The following is a 21,932-nucleotide window of genomic DNA, read 5'->3' on the forward strand; positions in this document are numbered from 1 at the left end:
CAATGATCTACAGATTAAGAGAATGCTGCCTGGCTTGTGTCATCACTGTGAATCCAGTTATTTATCAGAACATTGTCCGGGAGTTCTGGCAGACGGCCAAGATGTCAAAAGAAAATGGTGCGATTGCTGTTAAAGCTGTGGTTAAAGGATGCAAGATCATAATCACTGAGCATTATATCAGAGAAACATTGCTGATCAATGATCAACCCGATTTTCCTACTGAAATTGGGATTGATGATGTTCAAAAGGTTCTCAAAAGGATGGGATATGAGGGCATCTACCCTCCCACGGTGAAGAAGCTTCTGCCTCCCTACTGGAGTTTTTTGGCGCATGTGTTCGTGAGCTGTATCTCGGGAAGGAGATCAGGAGCTGATGAAATCTCTCTCAGGAACACAGGGGCTATCGTTTCACTGGCTGCTGGCATCAAATTCAACTTCTCGGAATTCATTTTGGATGAGTTCTTGGTAAATATCAACGCTATAAGCCGGGAGACCAAAGATGCATTCTTGCTATATCCGAGATTTATTCAGACGTTCATTGACAACCAATTCCCAGAGATGATCAAAGATGGTGACAAGCTGGATATAAAGTCATTAGGCCCGCAGACGATTGGTCTCATTAAGCAAAATCGAAAGGGCAAAGTCCTCTTCCAAGGCTTACATCCTCTCATGAAATTCGGGAAATTTGCTGAAATAGATGAATCTTCCGAATCTCATGGAACGTCTGACAAGATGTCTTCTGAGCCCACTTCCTCCGAGAGAGTTGTTTCTGAAGATGTCATCACAGTTTCAGATCATGATGAGGAAGAAACTCCAGCTGCTAATGCTCAAGTAGCTGAGGAACACGAATTGACATCTGTTCAGGTACAAGGAGATTACAATGAGGGGTCTGAAACGGAGACTGATTTGTACGAATGCCTCGACCTCACAGGATTTGATAACAATGAAATTCCTCTCAACTTCGGTAGCAATGAAGATTTCATGACCGGTGTAAACCTCAACACACTGCTTGAAAATATCGATGAAGTTGCTCATCCAGCAATGGAGATAAGGGAAAAAGAAGACGTTCTCGAAGCCACACCTCCTCTTACCAATCCAACGGCGGAAATAGCAATTCCTATGGTGACAGTATCAGGGATTCCTCCCCTTGATGTTGTTTTACCTACTTCTGAGCCATTGGAAAGTGATCATACAACTACACAAGCCTCTCACCCTCCATCAAAAAGACGAAGACTTGACCCTAGACAGGGAATTCTTGATTTGAGTTCACTTCAAAGTTTTACAGCTCCACCAACAACAACTCCAGTTATCATATTATCTGAACCTATCAGTGAAGGTCCTAGTACCTTCTATGAAGCTGGTGGATCTTCATTCCCCATAGATTTCTCTCCTCCCAGGCCAGAGCATGATGCTGCCTCGGTTAAGTTAGCCAGGTTTTTGGCCAGAGAACAACTCACAACGCCTCCCTCACATGGCAAAGGAATTTCTATTGGGGGTGGCACCTCAGGAGAAGAGAATCCTTCACTTCTTGGACTCCAGAAAGAGATCGATGCTCTGAATCAGAAAATTGTTGATTTAGATCAGAGAAATATTGAGCTGGATATCAAGGTCGCAGACCTTCAGACTGAGAATACAAAGCTCAATATTCAAGTGGCCGAACTTATCGAAGACAAAGCTCTGAAGTCGAAGCAAATTACTGACCTTCAGACGCATTTCGGCCTGTTGACCGCCAGCTACTACGATCTTAAAAAGAAGCTGAAAGAAAACTTTGGCGACAAATTCAAGTCATCTGTTGACGAGCCAAAGATCTATCTTCCTGATCAAGATACTCCCATAGTTCCACAACCTACAAGGACGACCACCGTCGTTAATCGCTTTGAGAAAGAACCGGATCAGGCTCCAAGTATAATGGCATTAAAACGCGCTAAATTGGCCAAGTCAGCTGAAAAGGGTCAACTTCTATTCAAAAGGAGCGCAGATCATAATGCCCCCTGGGATCAACAAAAGATCACCGTTACGGATCTGGGCGAACATCGTTTCAGAGACGTTTATGGTGATAGGTCAGGAATCATCTCGTGGGGATTCCATGACACTATGAATATGTTTATGGTGAGAAGAAAGAGCGGCAATACTGAATTATACAAGGATGCGCACGATTTTCATTCCTTTACCAGGATTGATCTTACAGAGCTGTCTAAAGCTCCTTTCTCAAATCCATCAAACAATCCCAGGGCGACTCAGTTCAAATCATTTTTGGAAGATCAAGTAGCTAAGGGTTTCCCTTCAATGAGACTGCAGAGTCTATTATCAAGATTTATCCTAGCGTCATTGATCCCAAAACAAGTCAGCCACTTCGATCAGTGATGTGGCCCGCTACTGCTCAAGTAAAGCAGGTTCCCGTTCTTCATAATTATCCAGATGGATCTCTCGCATCCATGCAATACTGGGTGTTTGATGAATCTGTTGCTGCTGCTGTTATCAAGCTTAAAGACGATTGTATCCGCTTGTATGACAAGAGGGATTTGCTTCAATTTGGTAAGTGGGATATACATCAGCTCTCCATTCATCAGATCAAGGTGGCTGAAGACATTTTTGAGCCCGTTGCAAAGGAGTACACTTCGATGGTTGCTGAGATTATCGAGAAAGAGATGTGGAACGGAGCTATGGGAAAATCCGATGTGCTGGTGGTCGACAAAAGCTGAGTCCAAGCTAGCACCAAACCAAGGGAGAGATTGAAGGGTCCAGTAAATGGTTTGGTCTAGGCTTTCATTGTATTATGTTCAGTATGAGTCTGTAACACAGTTTGTGGGTTGTTTAAGTGTTTTTGTTCAGAAAGTGTGTTTACGACAGTAAACAGAGTTTACGGCCGTAAACTGAGTTTACGGTCGTAAACCCTGTTTCCGGTCTTGTTCAGTATAAATAGTGGAGGTGTAGGTCATTGTGTGGTTGTTGATGCCATTGCGTTTATAGAGTGTTCCATCGAGTTGTACCTGACATTTTTCTGAATATAAACGTGTGCAAGCTCGATTTCTTTTCTTCTTCCTCTTCTATTGTGATTGTTTGTTGCTTGATCATTGGTAAAGATCCTTTTCAGGACCTTACAACATATAATTTGAGTGGGTCAGGTTTGGGAACCTAGTGAGTCACTGTTAGATACAATTTTATGCATCTTATATATTAGTTTTTATTAGTGTTTTGCATCATAATTTATGCTTTTTCATGTGCATTAGTTTAAATAATGTTCATGTAATTTATTTTGAAAGAATTCTTGTACTGCTCATGTTTTTATGTCATTTTCAGATATTTCGAGTGGAGCGGTACTTTAGAAGCAACTTGGATGCCTAATTGGAGCTTAATGGAGCTAAAATACCCGAGGAAGTTGGAACTTGGGTTAGATTTGCTGAAACTGAAGAGTTCGCATCCAAAACGCACATTTTATGATTTACATGATCGTGTTTTTCACCATGTGATTGTGCTTTTGATCGTGCTTCATCTTTTCAACTTTTCCATGCCAAAAATCAAGTTTCAGGACTTCGAAGGACTTACACAATCGTGTTTTTCTATAAAACACCATCGTGTTTTTTAGAAAAGTGTCCTAAATAGCATCGTACTTCACTGAACGCGAAAACCGGGGATTTTCGGGACTATTAGGCAAAAACACACGATCTTGTTTTTTAAGAAATCACGTTTTTTTTTTTTGCTGTTGGCTCATATATAAAGAACTCCTATCTGATCAATTTAAACCCTAGTTGTTCCCAGACGACCAGAGACGGTTTTTTAGGTGATTTTTCTCTGTTTTCCTCAATTTCTGAAGGTCTGAAGGTTGTGAATCGACTCTCTTATTTAGTTTAGTAAGATTTAGTGTTTGATTTTTCTTTTTGTTGTTCTAAATCAAAATTTTCTTTTCGTTGTTCTAAATCGAAATTTAGCCATGTCTGGCTAAATCCTAGATTTCAGTTCTGCAACATTAGTACTTTTAATGTAATCAATCATTAGACTTAGTTCTTTATTGTATGATTGTAGTTATTTCAGTTTTGCACTTAATGAATGTTCGATTTTGATTCTTTTTAGTTTGATCACCAAATTTAGGATTAAATCAATCTAGTTAATCAGTTGTTGAAATGTATAATTGTTTTAATCAACTGGTAACAAGTAACAAGTAACAGATCGGTTCCGTGTTGGGATTTGACTCTGTTATAAATTGGAATTTCATATTTTTACACTTCCGAGCTTGTGAGAAGTATTGAATATTGCTGAGAATTTTACACAGATCATAATGTTGTTTTTCTGACTTGATTAAGAGGTTGTATAATTAAGTTAGTAAAAAGTTAGGATTAACTAAAGAGCTTGTTTTTTTCAATTAACTAGTTAATAGGGAACTTACTAGAGTTTCTTAGTAGTTTTCAGTATCAGCTTAGATAGAATAAATAACCAGGTTTGTGTTGATTGCATGATTAGGAAAGTCGCAGCAGAACTGAATTCGCTTTTTATTATTGAATTTGATTTAGTTATATTCACTGTTGTTTTGGTTATTAATTTTACAACAAAACCCCATTCTTTTCTATTTTTGAGTAGTATGTGCCTTATGCAAAGAGGCATTGACTTTTATGTTGTGTCCATGTGGATTCGACCCTGCTTTCCTGTGCTATTCTTTAGTGCATTCGAGCAATGATATTTTTATTTGTTTAAAACGTCCACCACAACGTTTCAACACGTAGGATTTTCAATCCCACAATAATATAATGATATTAAATCATATTAATAATCTTGCAAAACAAACATTACCAAGCAATATAGATATATAATCTAACGTAGATATCTATAAGACAATATACCTACATATTCCCAGCCCAATCGATTCACACAAATCATAATCAACGATCATCTGGAAGAATCACCTTACCTGATAAATCGTTTAAAGAAATGGTTTGACTATACATCTAGGGAATTCCTTGGTCGGTGTAATTCATAAAGGAAACCCAAGCATTAGAGTAATTGATAAATATTTTATCCTATTTCATCTATGTTTGTGGGTTATAAGTGCACACTAACGACACAATTCAAAAGACCGTCTAGAATAATCAAGTGTCGTCATCTTATTCTGGTAGATGACCGATACAGATACCTTTGTTGTCTGATAACGACCTACCATTTTCTGGCTGTCTAGAAATAGGAGGACTACTACACTCCGCTTTAATCTTACAATTTACCCCAGAATGAGACTACTCACTTATTCAACTCACTTTGAACTAAGCATCCCTTTCAAACCTTAGTTTATAACTAGACAAAGCTATAATACATCTAACCAACTTCCAATACAGTTTCTTGTTTGTATAATACTATCTTAATTCAGGTTATACATTTAGCACATAATGCAAACAGTAAGCATTTAGTATATATTTAATCTTTTAAGAAATAAATACTTTTTTATTAAGATCAAGCTCATGAAAGTAACTACACACTCACTATACAAGTCATGTAGTATTATCAAATATACAATTAACAAATATTACAAATAATGAGCATTCAGTATCAGTATACTATAAGCATTTAATTGATACCTAATACTTTTAAATAACAGATACTTTTTATTAGCATCATGCTCATGAAAGTAACTACGCACTCACTTGATAAAAGGTGGAAGACTATGGGGGTAGGTGAGCCCTCAGTCTAACACTGCTTTTCCCTTTTAAACGACATGGTTTTCTATCGAAAATTTAGAAAATCCATGAGTAGAACTTAGACATTGAATACTTCTTTTAGCGGTCTTTCTAATGCTGAAATTCCTCGCTAAGAAATCCCTAAAATTCAAAAAAGTCAGATACCGAGGGTGCGGGTTAGGTTGACAGAGAATGTTGTGAAGAAAGATGAAGAAAATAAGCCATATATAGGCTTTCGAAAAGCGCGTTGTGCCTTGGGCCACGTGTCGTATTATCATGGCATCACTTCATCGCCGGTTAGGTGGGAGAGCTGGAGTTTTTCGGTGTCATGTGTCATTTTCCTATGGTGCCACGTCGCTTGTTGCATGTAAATTCTCTCCTTCTTCGATAAATCGTAAATTTCGCATACGAGATCTATTTTGGACGTTATTTATATTCGCGGTTTTTTATTTCCAAATACTACAACTTTTATTTGGATCTCAATAGCGAATTCGCATTCTATTTTCACTATATAATTTAAAAAGCGTATCCAGTGAAAGCTCTTGCGAAATTGATAATTTCTTCATACGGGTTTCGTTCTCAACGTTCTTTATATCTACCATTTCGTATTTACGTAACTGTCGTTTACATTACATTGGCTAACAAGTAAGAAATTTTCTTTTCGTAATTTACAACAAATACTGAAGCTATGTATAGTACCGCAGATTTTCGAAAAATCATAAGTTATTCATATGACGTCAGACTTTGGCAATCTTTATACTCACGGGTTCACAATCAAGATTACTACAACATTCAAATAAATTATTTATTTTAAATAATCTTTTAACTTGTAAATGTTATTTAATACCAATTGTTAAGTTTATAATAAGATTTTATATAAATATTATATTACCGTAATATTTATCCATATAACATGTACAGTATATATATATATATATATATATATATATATATATATATATATATATATATATATATATATATATATATATATATATATATATATATATATATAGATTTATGTATTCTAACTATCTATTGTGTGGATGTATGGATAATTGTGGACTAATCAATTCAAAAACTTGAATAACGATATATTGGTAATTTCTTTTATACACCTAGATTAAGTTCCAATATATATGGAAAATTCCTTATATCATTGGATTCGTTTTATTTTTCCCATTAAATTGCTTCTTCAATCTTCATCGTCGACTCCTTCGTGATACCAGGAAAAGAAACCCACCATGTCGACCATCATCAATCTGACGCACAATACAAACATCAACCCTAATGGTGCCCAATCCTAATTCACATTGAGCCTTAAACTCTCAAATCAACAATGTTTTTCTTCTGCCATCGATCTATTTCGGTTTCAGACGTCTTGATTTTGAACGCCTACACAATCTTAGTCACTCTTTTTGTGTTTAGTTTTATAGCACTGTTGCATCTCTATCAACCTTAAACGGTTTTGCTTCTATCATTTGATCTTCGCAACCCCAAATTATCCAATTAAGGTATTATTTTTGTTTCTATATCATCCATTTAATTGCTCTTGTGTTTTAGTTCATCAGTTTTTTATTATTTATAATGTGTTTTAGTTCATTAGTTTTTGTCAATTATAGTGTGTTTTAACTCATTAGTCTTCTGATAAAAATTTTATGGTATGATCGATACTTGTTATAGAAGATGATAATTTTTGTGATTTATTTTTTTATGTTTGGCCGATGTTTACTACTGGAATGGTGCAATAATTTGTACAATGCTTTAGTCATATAATTTGGTTTTGACTAGGACATAAGTAATAATTGAAACCAATGGAGTTTCGTCGAGCCATGTGGTGAAAATAGATACCTATTCCTACAAAAAAAAGTCAACCATACGTCCACATAAATGTTTTTTTGAAATGACATATGACAAAAAAACCATGTATTAATGTCCTGCAAATATTTATTATCCATTCCATAATAAACATGTTTTTCTTCTTCCTCTTAGACTTACTAATTGTTACAATATCATCTTTTAATATTAGATTTTTATAATGATGTTGGAGCATTTGATGTTGATGCTTCCGAATTGAATTTTTTTCTATCACGATTTATAGAAAATGTGAAGATTTAGGGAATGCCCTAAATGTATTTGATGAAATGTCAAAGAGAAATGTGTTATAGCAAAATGTATTCTATTATGCCAGAACATATTCTGAAATGAATGTATTCTTGGAGTCATATTTTTTTAAATCATTTTCCATATTATATTTGACTAAAATGTTTCTTTTTTCCAGAATTCATGTGTTATAAATGAATATGAAAAAAATATATATTTTTTATATTGTCAATATATGTTGCATGGCAAGTGTTTATGGAAATGCCTAAAAGAGAACCGGATATTCAAATTGTAAAAGAACACAAAGAGAATTCTGACTTGGTTATTGGTGTTACTTGGTTCTCGCATAATTTTATTCTTACATATATCGATTTCAAGACAGTTCTTCTCATACAATACGTGAAGGGAACATGATGATCAAGGGCCTGAAGGTTGGATTATATTGTGTGGGATAAAGATGAAAAATGGTCACTGGTCTTCCCAAAAGAATGGATTATTTATCATTATATTATGACAGAGTAATCTATAATATAATGATAAGACTATATGTGATAGTATATTCTGGTAGAATAATCTATATATTTCTGTTTGGTTGTTATTAGTGAGTTTAACATTATCATAGAATAGTACATAAAGTTTTTTATTTTCTAAGAATGTAATGAAAGATTTTTACTTGTATCCAACAAGTTGTTATTCTTCAAGAAGTTCATTCAATCAAAATATATATTTTGTCAGAGTATATATTCTTTTATGGTTCAAGAATATTTGTTATTTTTCAATATATTGATAAACATATTCTGTCAGAATGTCCGAATTAGAAGATTATCATCCCTAAAATTAGATTTTTAAAATTAATAGAATCTATTATCCCTTGCAATTTTCCTTTTTTCGATCTTGATTAATTGACTAAACTGTCCTTATAGTGAGATTTATGTGATTATTCTATTTTCTTTAATTAATAATATACATTATTACTTTCTTACATTAATGAAAATGATTGGACCACAATCATTTCCTACATCCACACAATAGATATCTAGAATACAATAACCTAGCCATATATATATATATATATATATATATATATATATATATATATATATATATATATATATGTGTGTGTGTGTGTGTGTATATATATATATATATATATATATATATATATATATATATACCACACACACACATACATACATACATACAAATAACATTTATATAAACACATATCATGTGTTAAGAATTATTATTTATCAATTTTTAATTATCGTATTTTAGTATTTTAATTATTCAATAAAAATGAATAATCATAACTATAATCCCCTAAATGTCTAGCCCTAATTCATGGGTGTTACAGATGAACATTGCCCCCACCCATTCAACATATTTTAGATCTCTCTATAGTGGAATTTCACTACTGACACCTTCTCCTCTTTCTTCTCTATTTTGTTTCCTCATTTATATAATACAAATACCTTTACTACACAAGATGAGTGAAATGATAATTTTCTAGGTAAAAGGGGGAGTGATGGGAGAATAAGTGGGAAGGAAATGATGTGGATGTGACATATAAAAATTAAAGGGAGGTCTGGTATCGAACCCATAGCCTAAGGGTAAAAATGATGGGTTTTGAGCATTCTAACACTCCTAAGGTGTACATGCAACCCTAGAAACCTTGGATCTATATTTTCTCTATTATACATGCAAACTTTCATTTTTCCAAGGTTTCATCCTAACTAGCATACAATGGAGTATATGTAATACAAAAATCTAGTAGAATGGCATACCTTTTCTTGTAGCTTGATTCCTTAAGCCTTTAAGAGCCTAGCACCCCAAGTGTGATGCCTCAAATGGTTCACACAACACCACCAACAAATGGAATGGCATGAGAGAAGAATCCTTGCACTAAAAATTCGGCTAGCCATCTTTTCCTATCACTTAGGTGCCAATTTTGGTAGCCTTAGGGTCTCTTATATAGTGTGGCAAACTAGGGTTACACATGTAAACCCTAATAACTTTCCATATCCCTCATGCTCCATGGGTTAAACCCTCCATGGAGTATCCATGGGTCACCACATGAGTTTAGCCCAACATGAAGAACTATGGATCATTAGCCCACTTTATAAGAATGAATGATTTACCAAATCAACCCCTTATACTTAATTAGTCTCTTTTGATCACAAAATTAATTCCAAACTAATTCTTGATCAATACTAATTAAATAATATGATTTTATATTAATATATTAGAACTTATAATATATTAATAAATCATAAATATCCTCTTCTCAAAAGTCCATCCTTACAAATTGTTCTGGTGCCATGCAACCCAAATGGACCATGCTACTCTCAGGTCAAGTACATACAAAATATAGTTATGGACTTAGACACCTTATCCAACAGTCTCCCACTTGGATAAGTCTAATAACTATAGTTGCAAGTATGACCTCAAACACCGACTAGCAATCGTAGCTCTTAAAAGCCTCCGTCGAACCGTGACGTGCCATTTTAGATAGGTGATCATATAATCCTCTGTTCTCAAGATATCAGTCAGACAAATACATGGAACAATGTCGTACTTATTTTCCAGCAGTCTGTTTCCCGATTTCCGATTTGTTTGACATAGAGCTTAATTGAACACATCAATTTAGTTCTGACCGGGCCCGTCACATAATTCAAAACAAAATCATTGAGTGGCCCAAGATATCGCTTTTAATCCTCCAAGGACTAAAAGGAGCAGATAAACTTTGACAATATATGCTTGTACTAACTATTCATTGAATCATACACAATAGCACGTTTTATAACATCGAGTTACCGATGCGTTTTCGTACTATCAATGTACAACCAACTCATAGTCAACAACGCATATATCTAGCTTTGAAGACTTATATGATATTATCGTCTCACAATAACTCGAGATGAATTCCATGAAGTGATACAAGTGAGCGCGGGTTTAATCCAATACTCAGACCTTATGAGCACTCATGAATGTTGCAGCAAACTTTTGCTATGTCTAATACAATTCAGACAAATCTACAATCCAAATTCATGACAGTCTTGATTAAATACCTACTTCCAATGTAAGATCGATTGTGGATAGTTTGAATAATATTTAATCATTCGGGAAGTCAAAACATGCAAAATGAAACAATAATAAATGATCGACACAAGACAGTACCATACTCGTAAATAAAAACACCTTTTATTTAAGAGTCAAATGTCAATTGCATTTCAACTATTACAAGTTTCGAAAGCTATCTAATCATTAAAACTAATATCATCCTTCAGCCCAACGCGCCACACATACTGTAAATGCTTAACCCTACTCAGTCCCTTCGTGAAGGGATCTGCTAGGTTCTCATCCGATGATACCCTCTTTGCTACGAGGAGTCCTTCTTCTATACAATGTCTAATGAAGTGGTATTTGCTGTTGATATGCCTGGATCTGCCGTGATCCCTTGGTTCATTGGCTAAGGCAACTGCACTCTCACTGTCACAAAAAATCTTCGTGAGGGGATCTGCTAGGTTCTCATCCGATGATACCCTCTTTGCTATGAGGAGTCATTCTTCTATACGATGTCTAATGAAGTGGTATTTTCTGTTGATGTGCATGGATCTACCGTGATCCCTTGGTTCCTTGGCTAAGGCAACCGCACTCTCACTGTCACAGAAAATCTTCATAGGCTCCTTTATAGTTGGTACAACTCAAAGGTCTCCAATGAAGTTCTTAAACCATATTGCCTCCTTCGCCGCCTCGCTTGCTGCTATATACTCTGATTCGCAAGTTGAATCAGCTACTGTCTCTTGCTTGGAATTTTTCCAAGTAATTGCTCCTCCACTCAAGGTAAAGACCCAGCCCTACTGAGATCGGAAATTATCTCTGTCGTTCTGAAAGCTGGCATCACTGTACCCCACCACTCTCAAGTCATCACTCCCACAGAGGGTAAGGACCCAGTCCTTAGTCCTTCGCAGGTACTTGAGAATGTTCTTAACCGCAGTCCAGTGAGCCTTACCAGAATTCCCTAGATATCTGTTGACCATGCTCAAAGCAAAGGCCACATCAGGGCGAGTACAAGTCATAGCATACATGATCGAGCCAACAGCGGAAGCATATGGTATTCAGCTCATCTCAGCTATCTAAGCCTCTGTACTCGGACTCTGAGTTTTACTCAGTTTGGCATTGCTCTGGATCGGTAAATCACCTTTCTTGGAATCCTGCATGTTGAATCTTTTCAGCACCTTATCCAAGTAGGTACTTTGACTAAGTCCAATTAGTCTTTTACTCCTATCTCTTAATATCCTTATCCCAAGAATATAGACAGCTTCTCCATGGTCCTTCATAGTGAAACACTTCCCAAGCCAGGACTTAACCTCTTGCAAGGTTGGGATGTCATTTCCTATGAGTAGTATGTCATCCACGTACAATACCAAAAAGCTAACTATGCTCCCACTAGCTTTAACATATACACAGGACTCATCCTCGCTTATCGAAAAGCCAAACTCTTTGACTTTCTCATCGAAACAAAGATTTCATCTACGAGATTCTTGTTTCAATCCATAAATGGATTTCTCAAGCTTACACACTCTATTTGGGTACTTTGCATCGACAAAAACCCTCTGGTTGACTCATGTAAACATCCTCAGCCAACTTTCCATTAAGGAAAGCGGCTTTAACATCCATTTGCCATATTTCACAGTCATGAAATGCAGCAATGGCTAGCATAACCCTAATAAACTTAATCTTCTCTACTGGTGAGAAGGTCTCATCATAGTCAACTCCCGGAGTTTGAGTAAAGCCCTACGCAACCAGTCGCGCCTTATAAGTGTGTACTTTCCCATCCATTTCGGTCTTCTTCTTGAAGATCCATTTGCACCCGACTGTCTTACGACCCGGTACATTGTCAACCAAGTTCTAAACTTTATTTTCATACATTGACTGAATCTCACTGTCCATCGCCTCCTTCCATTTAGCAGACTCGGGGCCTGCCATGGCTTCCTTGTAGTTGTTAGGTTCATCCAAATTTATCAGTGTGCTATCACTGATAAATGGATCACCCTCAGATGTTATATGAAAACCATATAACACAGGTGGAACAGTAACTCTACTAGAACACATAAGAGGTACGGACTCGTCAATTGGATCGACAAGAGTTTCCTCTTCAGGTTTATCGCTAGTGTTTGAGGTCCCTTCACCACTTGACTCTTGAAGTTCTTCAAGGTCAATTTGCCTCCCACTGTCTCCTTGGCCTATGAGCTCTCTCTCTCTCTTGTGAAAGACTCATCTCCTCGCAACGAAGACAACATTGTCACTCTGTCTGTAGAAGAGATAACCAAAGGAATTCTATGGGTATCCGATGAAAATACATCGCTCACTTCGAGGTTCGAGCTTGTCGTGAGTCTCGCGCCTCACGAAAGCCTTGCAACCCCAAACCTTGATGTGGTCTAATGTGGGAGCCTTCCCAGTCCACATCTCGTGAGGTGTTTTTGATGGGTTTTGGTATAATACAACATCCTATGGTGCACATACAACCTTGAATACATTGGATCTATGTTTTCACTAATTATACATGCAAAGGTGTTTCCAAGGTATTAAGCCTATAACTAGCATGCAAAGATGTAAACTACACATGATACTAGTTAGTGTAACATACCTTTTATGTGGCTGGAAGTCTTGATGTATTTGGCCTTAAGAGCTTAGCCCCAATAGTGTGGAAGCCTCAAATGAAGTCACAACTCACCTAGGACAAAGGTGACTCTTGAGACAGAATTCCATGCACCAAAAGACCTCCAAGGACTCCAAGAACTTCTAGTGACATTTTTAGGCAATGGACTACATATTTATATGTGGGAATTCAAGATTCATGGATATAACCCAAATCCATACCCATGGGTTTTATGATCCATGGTTCATGTGGCCCAACTCTTTATGTATCCATACATAAACTTGGTCCACCATGGACCATAAGCCCAACACATATAAATATAACTAATTACCATAATTAATCCCCATAGATTTAATTAGTCTCTTTTTGATCACTAAATTAATTCCAAATTAATTCTTGATCAGTACTAATTAAAACATATGATTTCATATTAATATATTATAACTTATAATATATTAACAAATCATATATAACCTTCTCTCAAAAGTCTATCCTAACAAATTGTCCTGGTGTTCTGCAACCCAAATGGACCATGCTACTCTCGAGTCGAATACATACCAATAATAGTTATGGGCTTAGATATCTAATCCAACAGTCTCCCACTTGGATAAGTCTAAAACTATTATTAGTGTCTGACTCCAAGATCCCGACTAGCAATCGTAGCTCTTAAAAGCCACTGTCGAACTCTGACCTAGTCAATGACATGTCCATTAGATAAGGGATCAAATATTCCTCCATTCTAGATATCATATGGACTGAGACATGGATTGTAATCATTCTATCTGTCTATTTGTTGTTTCCCGATTTCCGATTTGTGACGACCGACTAATTGCACAAATCAAATCAGTCCAGGCCCGGCCGAGTACTTACGTTTTTCATCACCAAATCATCGAGGGGCCCACATATATCGCTTTTATCCCTCTAAGGGTAAAAGGAATGGATAAACTTCGACCCAAATGTTCACTTGTACTTACTCATCAAATTACACACAACGATATGTTTTATAACAACCAAGTTACTAGTTGCATTTACATATGTCAATGTACAACCGATGCGCAACTACAACTCACACGTCTCCGTTTGAAGAATATAAGATATTATCGTCTCATGATCACTCGTGATAAAATCCATGAAGTGAGTCAAATGAGCATGGGTTTAATCCAATACTCGAATCTTATTCCAGGAGCACTCATGAATACTGCAGTTATGTCTAGGCCACCTAGACAAACTACAGACCCATTCATGTCAGTCTTGCCTCATACCTACTTCCAATGTATGATTGACTGTGGAGAGTTTGAATAACCTAGTTATTCGGGAAGTTAAAACATGCAAAGTGAAACACAATAATAATACTAATCCTATATGGCCCCAAGCACCTTTGAGAGTAAATAAAACACCTTTTATTTAAACACCATATTGATTACTCATTATTCATTGTATAATATTTCAAAATAATCAACTTTATACTTGAATCAAAATAATAGTCACGCCATGCTCCATGCATGCACACTATGTTTGTCCAAACAATAGTTATGCCATACTCTAAGTATACACACTATGTCTGTCTATGATCCTTACATTGTGAAATAGACCAATTGAACATGATTCCAATGATTCTCATTTCACAATCCCCAAACCAAATCGTAAATGTAAGAATTCCAAATTCCTGCCATTTACCGAAATCTATTAGATTCTAAACTTATATGCATTGCTCCTCTTGTAATGACTATGCACAAAAGTCACAAAGACTTGGCAACAGACATTACAAAGTATTCCAATGGAGAGAAATTTCATGGAAACGAAGTCTCATATTCAAAGTACATTCCTTTGAACATCCTTCTTGCATTAAGTTTTGTAATCTTACATAGATTTAACGAATAACTTCCACCTATGGAAACATTTCAATATTCTCATATTGACTATCACTTCTGAACAAGAGTTGCCTATATTCAGAGTATGTCAATATGGTCCTTCCAAAATTTACACCATATTTCCAACTATCCATGAGCAACCAATCTTTGGTAAAGCTCAGATTTTCCTCGACAATTGCTTAATCATTTTAGTCATATCCAATTCTAGACCTTTTCCCCTCTTAATGCCCTAGGCATTTGGAAAATTTAGAAAGGATAAATATTATAGCACATGTAATCGATCCTATATCCGAAGCATATGGGACACGATTCATGATGTCTCACATAAAGACTTGATCTTAGACTAGTCTTTTGCTACAATATTTTTTATTTTCCATGTTTTTATAATTCGACTATGAAGAGGGATGCCGTAATCATAATCGAATTTTGAGAACGTAATATATATAGAATTTCCTTATGTTGAACCATTCCAACATAAAATTCATATATATATCCTTGACTAAAGATGATTAAAACTCAATCTAAGCTTTTAGAATTGAAATGAAGTATAATTTCCTCTCCCTTAATTATAGCAAAACAACTTTTCAAACCCTGCAAAGTCACGAATTGAGACTTTTGTTTTCTATAATTAACACTTAACATAATAATCATGCTCCCACTAACATGATAATTATTAACATAACACTTATGTTCCCACTAGCTTTGACATGTGTCCAGAAATCAGCTGGACTTCTAGAAATCAATACTTTATTGACTTTCTTACCAAAGTTCAGATTTCTGATACACGATGCTTTGATAAAACTTTATCAAAATCATACACCTTTCCTTAGATAGCTCATATGAGTGTCTAAACAGTTTTTAGAACTATGAAAAGGGATTCTGTAATCATAGCCTCATTTGTTTAGACCTTTGCCATTTGTCACAAGTCCATGTTAGTGTGTCGGTTAACCACACACGCTCCACTAACGACTTTGAGAATGCAAATATCGTAATTACTATCTACTTAAAATCTATTTAGTGAAAGCGTTTCCTCACCATCATTTTCATGAATCGAAGAGAAACCTTATGACACTTAGATTTCTATGGTGTATGTGTTCCTATCGATGTGAATTTGTCATAACCACAAGAGGAGGTTAGTGACAAATCCAAACTCATATGGATTGAACTTGTTTCAATCTGAACTTCTTGCTACGTGGCATCACAAGGGCCTACCATAGCTTCCAGGTTGTTATGCAAACAATTAAGAACTCATAGAACTCACATGCATAGTCAACTTTAACTGGAATGGGCACAGAAACAAGAATATGTCAACACGATAGGTTACAAAACTCAAGTCGTGTGCTAGTGATAAACAATACCCTTGATTAGTTCTTGAAACTTTTCAAGATATTTAAGACTCCCACTGACCTCTTGACATATAAGATTCTATTGTCAAGAACCATTCCTTGACAGAACAAATATTCAAGAGTTAGTGCCGATTCTTATAAAGACAAACACTTCACACAATTGGCCTTAGTTGGTCGTTGTTTTATCCAAAACATCACAACTTACCAATTTCAAATGTACAAGAGTAAGAAACATTTTACTCTACATTTGAAAAGTGTTATAAACCTTCTTAAGATTATGTCACTCAAGTTACAATCTTGGAGTATGACTCTAAGACTTGTTTTGGAACGAAGTATGATTCATATTTTTGATTTAACCATTCCATCAATTCGCGATTCCTCTTCTTAGTCATACGAATGCACTAAGATGTCCTTAGAGGATCAATTGTGATATGGTTTCATAATCACTAAGATAATCATAAAACACGATACAAAAGTAGTCTCCCATCTCTTCAGATTGGAGAAACTTTTATCTTTCTGTCTAATTTGATTCTTCTCATTCGTCCTGCCATACATTGAAACTTTTCCAATGTTTCAGAGTTACACTTAAACTTGTAAGTATAACCATATTCACTAAACATTAGAAAATCATGACGAATAGTCTTATCGTTCTCTGTGATGGACCTGACCAACGCACACCCAAGTGTACCCGATCCCCTAGTCCTTCACTTGACTCACATATACATGTGATCAAGGAATTAGTCTTAATTTCCCAAAGATGAAAATCCTCATTCATCATACAATACAAGTTGCATGATTCCAAGTTTCTATCCAACTGAAACTTCGGTGATGAGAATCTTTCCTTATTTGATAAATTATGACACTACCACAAACGAAAGAATCAAATCTATTTTCCAATATTGCTATCAATGTAATCATATAAACAACAATTGTTCACAAATTTCATTGTAAGGGCATTTAAAAATAAATAAAATTAAAACCTTTTCTTTTATTTTAAAAATTGCGGAAAAACTTATCCTTACAATGCAAATCCATATGAAAACAATGTTGTTATTTATTCCTAGGCAATCTATCACAACTCTTAAGCAACAACTCAAAATTCTGATCTTTAAATTATGCAATTGAAATCCATCTTCGCGATCAGAATCATCATATTCTTCCTTTAAGCTTCCTCTTTTCTTTGATTCTTAAAACATCAACATGCGACCTAGTCACGTCATGTAATAAGAATCTCCAAATAGGAACTTAATAGAGTTAGATAGTGGACTTTACCTGAGGTAGAGTCAAACTTTTTGACTTTACCAACCTTATGATATTTCAGGTGAAAAGGGCAGCTTCACAACCAATGCCCCTTCCTTTGGCAATAGAAACATATGGACTGTTTGGGAATGGTACACGGGACTATCTCAGACTTAGCCTTTCTCTTTACCATTTGGTCAACCGAGTTGAATATGGCCGATCCCTTTCCATTAGGAAGAGAAAGTTTTTCTGGATTTCCAATGTTACCATTGTCAATGTCCATGGAAGTTTGGGAAGTCAATCTTCCAATCAAATTTGCTTTGCCAGTGCTCCAAATCATTGTTGATTCAGCAGCATCAAACAAATAGGTAAGATCATTAAGGGTCATGTCATGGTCTTTTATATAGTAGTCCTAAAGGAACTCAGTATGTGACTTAGGAAGTGATTGAAGAACCTAGTAAACAACCAACTTCCTCAATACCTTGACACCCAACTCTCCCAGCTTGTCAATATGTGACTTTATCTCCAAGATGTGAGCACACACATAATTTTCTTGCCAATAGGGCGTGAGTGACCTTGAACTTGTGGGTTAGGGAGGATAATTGGAGGAAGTGGAGGAATTGAAGTATGATTTCCATGATCTAACCACGGGACATGATCTTCATTATGAAAGCTTGTTCCAAGGGATTTTGGATGATCATAGTTGTTTGAACCAAACATCTACAATGGGAGAAATTCAAGTTAGTTTATTTAAGTCCTTAATATAACACCCAATATGAAATATTAAGGCTAGGACCCAACACAATATTTTATAACTTGGAAGAAGGATGTCGTAATCCAAGCTATAAAATATTTGAAGGTAGGTAAATGACAATTCACCAATTTCCACCATGAAAACCTAATAGGGTATTGGGTTTTAATTGGATTGAAACTCCTAGATCTTTTGAGATTCATTGAAATCTTCAATGGCATGCTTAAATCTCGATTGTTCCCTCTCAAGTTTGTGACTGGGATGTCGAGTATCACAAACAAGGTGTGAATAACCATGAAAATTAACTTGGTACCCTTAATCTTTATCACCTAATCGATGTGTCGGTTACCAACGCGCGCTCCACCGATTTATGATAAACATTAAGTCACCCTTTGCCACCCTTACTAGTCCATGTTAGTGTGCCAGTTACCCACACACGCTCCACCAATGACTTGGTATGGTACAAAGTGTAATTTCATGGGTTAGCACCAAATTCACATTTTCCTAAGTAACTAAGATTGGGAATTTATAAGTGTTTAGTTACTTAGTATTTATCATTATACTTTTAATGAAGGGAGAATTATAGTCCTTGTCCTACCCGTTCGGCTAACGAGCCTCCACCAGTCAAGGAAGCGGTGGGTGAGAGTGGACACCCATTAAACTTCCATTTTATAGGCAGTAACCTTATACCCCCCTTATAGACCAGCTTCGTGAATGAGGCCTACTAACGGTAAGACTGACTTTTACTATTATACATATATATAAATATTAAACGTATAATATTATAATAGTATAAGGGTTGAACTTTAAACTATTTAAAATTCCAAGGGTCTAACATGGAATTAAAGTATTCATGGAGGGAAACTTTACAAATTTCAAAACTTGAGGACAAATTTTGAACAATTCAAAAAGCTTTTGGTTTCCATAACTTATGAATTTAAAGTGGTTTTAATGAAAAAACTCTTCAAGTTCCATAACTTGAGGACTAGTTATGGAAGACTTTAAAACATTTAAAATGAGACTCTTCATTTTTCATAACTTATGGAAATCTTATGAGCCTTAAAAATCATAAATGAGACTTTTCATATAACTTGAGGACAAGTTACAAAAACACATTTCATGAACAACTTTTAGATCAATATAGATTGAAAAACAAATTATCACATAATTTTTCTATTAATCTAAACTAACTCATACGAACAAGATAATTCAAATCATCAATCTTCAAGAAATTAGCATGAATATATAAACTAACACAAATCTTGAAATTATGACAATTATCTTTGAAATTGGATTAGCATGAACATTACCACATCAAAAATAGGTTTATAATATCAAAAACAGTTTAGGGTAATGTTCCTAGTCCAATTCCAGCCAAAAAACTCGAAGATATGCTGTCAGGGGGTCCAACTCGCCAAGTGCAAGAACAAACTCGACGATTTGGATGAGTTTGTACATGGACTCATCGATTCCCTTAATGGACTCGTCGAGTCCCCAGTCCAGACAACAAAAAACTTCAATTTTCAGCCATTTGCATCAAGTATAATTGAAAGCAAACCTGGCTCTGATACCACATATGGGTTTTGGTATAATACAACATCCTATGGTACACATACAACCCTAAATACCTTGGATCTATGTTTTCACTAATTATACATGCAAAGGTGTTTCCAAGGTATTAAGCCTATAACTAGCATGCAAAGATGTAAACTACACAAGATACTAGTTAGTGTAACATACCTTTTATGTGGCTAGAAGTCTTGATGTATTTGGCCTTAAAAGCTTAGCCCCAATAGTGTGGAAGCCTCAAATGAAGTCACAACTCACCTAGGACAAAGGTGACTATTGAGAGAGAATTTCATGCACCAAAAACACCTCGAAGGACTCCAAGAACTTCTAGTAGCATTTTTAGGCAATGGAATAGATATTTATATGTGGGATTTCAAGAGTCATGGATATAACCCAAATCCATACCCATGGGTTTTATGATCGATGATTCATGTGGCCCAACTCTTTATGTATCCATACATAAACTTGGTCCAACATGGATCATAAGCCCAACTCATATAAATATAACTAATTACCATAATTAGTCCCCATAGATTTAATTAGTCTCTTTTTGATTACTAAATTAATTCCAAATTAATTCTTAATCAATACTAATTAAAACATATGATTTCATATTAATATATTATAACTGATAATATATTAACAAATCATATATAACCTTCTCTCAAGAGTCCATCCTAACAAATTGTCCTGGTGTTCTGCAACCCAAATGGACCATGCTACTCTCGGGTCGAATACATACCAATAATAGTTTTGGCCTTAGACATCTAATCCAACAGTTTTGGCAACCTTCTTGGTAGGGACTATATTCAGGATATGGGCGGCAATCTCTAAGGTATACCCCCAGAATGAGATTGGTAACGAAGCTCGACTCATCATGGAACGAACCATATCCAATAAGGTTCGATTGCGCCTCTCAGCCACCATTAAGTTGTGGTGTCCTAGGTGGCGTCAATTGTGAAACAATTCCACATTCCTTAAGATAGTCTAGGAACTCTATACTAAGATACTCACCACACCGATCGGATCCGAGCATCTTTATCTTCCTACCCAGCTGATTCTCCAATTCTTGCTTAAACTCTTTGAATTTCTCAAAGGTTTCTGACTTATGCTTGATTAAGTTGATATAGCCAAATATGCTATAACCATCAGTAAAAGTCACATAGAAGCGGTAGCATCCATTGTGGCGGTTCTGAAGGGACCACACACATCGTTGTGTATGAGATCCAACAAACCCTCACCCCTTTCACAAGAACCAGTGAAGGGTGACTTGGTCATTTTTCCAAGTAAACAAGACTCGCAAGTGTCATCCGACCTTAATTCGAATGACTCAAAAACTCCAGCCTTATGGAGTTGGCCTATGCGCTTCTTGTTGACATGTCCAAAACGACAATGCCACAAGGATACCTTATCTAAATCTTTAGAAGAATCGATATGCAACACATTATTTCCTAAGTTGTCTACAACGATCACAGTTCCATATACACCATTACAAGGTAATGCTCTAAAATAAAAAACACCATTATAATAAGCATTTATTGCACCAATTTCATTATCAAACGAAAATGTGAAACCTTGTTTGTACAAACAATGAAAAGAAACAATATTTCTCGCCATATCAGACAAGTAGCAAAAATTATTCAAATATATTTCTAACCCACTACTAAGAAATAAAGAGTAAACTCCAATCTTGGTGACATGTGAAACCTTCCTATTCCCCAAGATCAAGTTT

The sequence above is a fragment of the Lactuca virosa genome, chromosome 2 (assembly GCF_052849685.1).
Source record: "Lactuca virosa cultivar CGN04683 chromosome 2, Lactuca_virosa_CGN04683_v6, whole genome shotgun sequence".
Lineage (NCBI taxonomy): Eukaryota > Viridiplantae > Streptophyta > Magnoliopsida > Asterales > Asteraceae > Lactuca > Lactuca virosa.